Raw genomic sequence first — 3,488 nt, 5'->3', positions numbered from 1 at the left:
GATCAAAGGCTCCATTTATGATCCTGATGTGAAATGATGAAACCTTCTACTCCAAAAATGGTTCAGGGGCACAGACTGTCATATGACCCCTGGGCAGTGTTTGAAGTAAGGAGAAGTTTAATACATATAAATGGATAAACAACAAGTTCCTACCATATAGCACAGGGAACTTTATTCAATATCTTTATTCATATTCTTTCCATGTGATGGAAAGAATATGAAAAAGAATATATGTATGTATATGTGTGTAATAAGTCGTGACCCTATGGACTGTAGGCTCCTCTGTCCATGGGATTCTCCAGGCAAGAATACTGGAGTGGGTTGCCATGCTCTCCTCTAGGGGGTCTTCCGGACCCAGGGATCAAACTTGCATCTCTGTCGTCTCCTGCATTAGCAGGGGAGTTCTTTACCACTAGTGCCACCCAACTGAATCACTTTGTTGAGCAGCAGAAATTAACACAACGTTGTAAATCAACTATCTATCAATAATATATATGTATACATACATATAATGATGATTGATGGTAATGGAAAAAAACAAAGAGAAGGAAGGAGTATTACTGCACATACTCATTCTCATTCTGCCTCCCCAAACCTCCCCTGTCCCACGTGCACACACAATTATTGTCAGAGTTCAGGTAACTACAGATCCTGTTGTGGTTTTTGTGGAAAATAAGCCAGACTCAAGGTTTAGAGTAAGATTTGATTCATGTGTCTAGTAAGAGGCTGCATATAGGAAGGAAGCATGGGAGCACACACAAGCCAAAACTAGATGACCACATTCCTAGTCCTTGGCTGCGTTTCCAATTTTGCTGACAAGAAGCTGTTTAATAAAAGCAAAGGATCCTGGTAGATTAAGTATGTAATCTACATTTATATATGTCAAAAGTGAAAGAAAAAATTTAGACATGTGTTTTCTTTAAGTGCATTAAGTTACCAGGCAAGTCAATCAAGGCAAAATATTGTAGCACTGCTAATTCAAGACCTGTTTGCAAAGTGTGTTAATGACCTCTGTTGAAGCAGGTCACACTATTCAACTAGAAGAAATAAAACTTAAGTATAAATCAGTTTGTAGAAATGTCAGTCTTTTCTCTGTCTATGTAATATGTAAATCTATTTATTATAGGAAGATTCCCTGGAGAAGAGATAGGCTCCCTACTCCAGTATGTCCTGGGCTTCCCTTGTGGCTCAGCTGGTAAAGAATCGTCTGCAATGAGGGAGACCCGGGTTCGATCTCTAGGTTGGGAAGATCCCATGGAGAAGGGAAAGGCTACCCACTCCAGTATTCTGGCCTAGAGAATGCCATAGACTGTATAGTCCATGGGGTCACAAAGAGTCGGACATGACAGCAACTTTCACTTTCATTTACTATAGGGGATAATTTCTTCATCAAGACCTTATTAAAAATAGAGAAGTTTGCCCCTCCTCTCTCAAATATTACTGAGCTAGAATCTATGAGATTGAGGCCACACCTATTTTTAACAAGCTCTCCAGGTCTTTATAATATATATTAGTTTGAGAACTATTCTAGATGTCATTAAAAAAAAAACCAGTAAGACTAAATAATTTCAATAGAAAAAGTTAAAGTCTACCAAGCGTGAAAGAGTGGAACAACTGGTCAAGTTTAATAGCCACTTAGCTGGAGGACTGGCAGATCACCAATAAGAATCCCAATTTATAACATCATTGGTACAAGAAATAATGAATTTAATGTTTAATTAATGAGTCATATTACCATAGGTGGCAACCTGATAAAATCTCTTTGAGAGTAGAAATACTCAAGATGTAAACAGTAGTATTTATTAATCCAACAGTTACTTATTGAATATCAGCTACATGTCAGATGCTATAACATGCACTAAAATGATAGAGAAACAAGTTTTCAGCTTAGAATGCTCTTGGTACAATAAAATGATTCTTAGACTTCAGTAGGAATAAAAATAACCCTGGATACCTATTAAGAATGCAGATGCTCAGTATCTGATTATGAGGAAATTGGTCTCATTAGTAAGTTAGAAAGTAAACAGACATTTGTAATACAAGTGGCAAGTTTTAAGAGATATATAGATGCTGTTTGATCACTGATCTATACTAAGAAGGACGGGAAAAATATCAGGGATAGTTTTTCACAAAAAGTGGTATCAACTTGAATTCCTGAATAAAAACTAGTTGTTTTCTAGATGAACAAAGGTGGTGAAGAGCATGAAAAATGGCCCTGAACTATGAGATAGTGTGGCATATATGAGGAACTAAGGAAAATTTCTTATACCTGGAATTTAAGAGTTAAGAGTGAGGTACAAGGGAAATGGGATTGGAGAAATAAGCAAGACTAGACTATGAACAGTCTAGTATCCTAAGCTTTAGGGTGTATTTTCACCCCCAAATAAGTGGTGAACCACTGAATTATTTGAAGTAATGAATAGAGGGTAATTCCATCTGAGTTGAATTTTAGAAAAAGCATTCTGATAGTCCTGAGTGAATGGGTTGAGTGAGGGTTGGGGTGGGGCAAGAAAGTGAAATTAGCAGGAAGCCCAATTAGAAGATCATCTGATAATTCAAGCGAGAAATGTGAAAAGCCTACTTTAAGAAGTGTTGATAGAAGAGAGAGGAAACTGTTCAAGTGATTCGATTGGTGGGATGAGAAGAAGATAGTGTGAAGGATGACTTCTAGGTTTTGTTTTGAGTCCATTCATCTCATCTCCTCAGTAATAGTGTCTCTTCTTTTTAATTGGGAAGACTTTCCCTCTGCCATCTTAGTATTTTGTATTTTAAGTAGCTAATTTCATTTGTTAATGCTGGCTATGTTCCAGATGCTACCATGACAAACACAGTATCTCACTATAGAAGATGCTGTCAGTGCTCTGCTCATATCCTCTCAGCCCCCTCCAGGTCACCTGTAACTTTAGTTGATAATTCCTGGAAAAACTCAAAGCTTCTTACTTCAAGCCTTGAACCTTTCCTGTGGGGGGTTTGTCTGCCCCTGGAGTAGACCTGTGCTCAGGGTCAGCCAGAAGTGCCGGACAGTTAATATCCCAGGGGCAACCCTCATCCAATAGGGAATACAGATTGTGGATAATTACCCTTCTGAGCTTCCTAGCCTTTGCTGGAGGATCCCCAGGAAGATTTCCTTCCCTGTTTCACTTCATCACCCTCACATGTTTCCTGGGATCATCTCCCAAATAAACTATATGAAATCGTTGTCTCAGAGTTTGCTCTGGGGGAAACCCAAACAAAGGTACTCAATTCTCATACCAACTCAGAGAGAGAGGTAGAAACTATTCCCATAATTATTTTATATATGTGCAATTTAATGCTTGGAGAGGTTAAATAATTGTCCTTATCACTTAGCTGATAAATGCTAGAGCCCGGATTCAAACCCAACACTATATTATATTGCCAGTCTCAAATTCCAAGACGCAAACCAGGTATCACCAACTCACAGTAAAAATCAGAGGCAGCCTATCAGCCCCTTTTGAGCAATATTGAGG

Source organism: Bos grunniens, chromosome 7, assembly GCF_055505025.1.
Source record: "Bos grunniens cultivar Pamir isolate PY7600 chromosome 7, Bosgru_T2T1.0, whole genome shotgun sequence".
Classification (NCBI taxonomy): Eukaryota; Metazoa; Chordata; class Mammalia; order Artiodactyla; family Bovidae; genus Bos; species Bos grunniens.
This window is presented reverse-complemented; position numbering follows the sequence as displayed.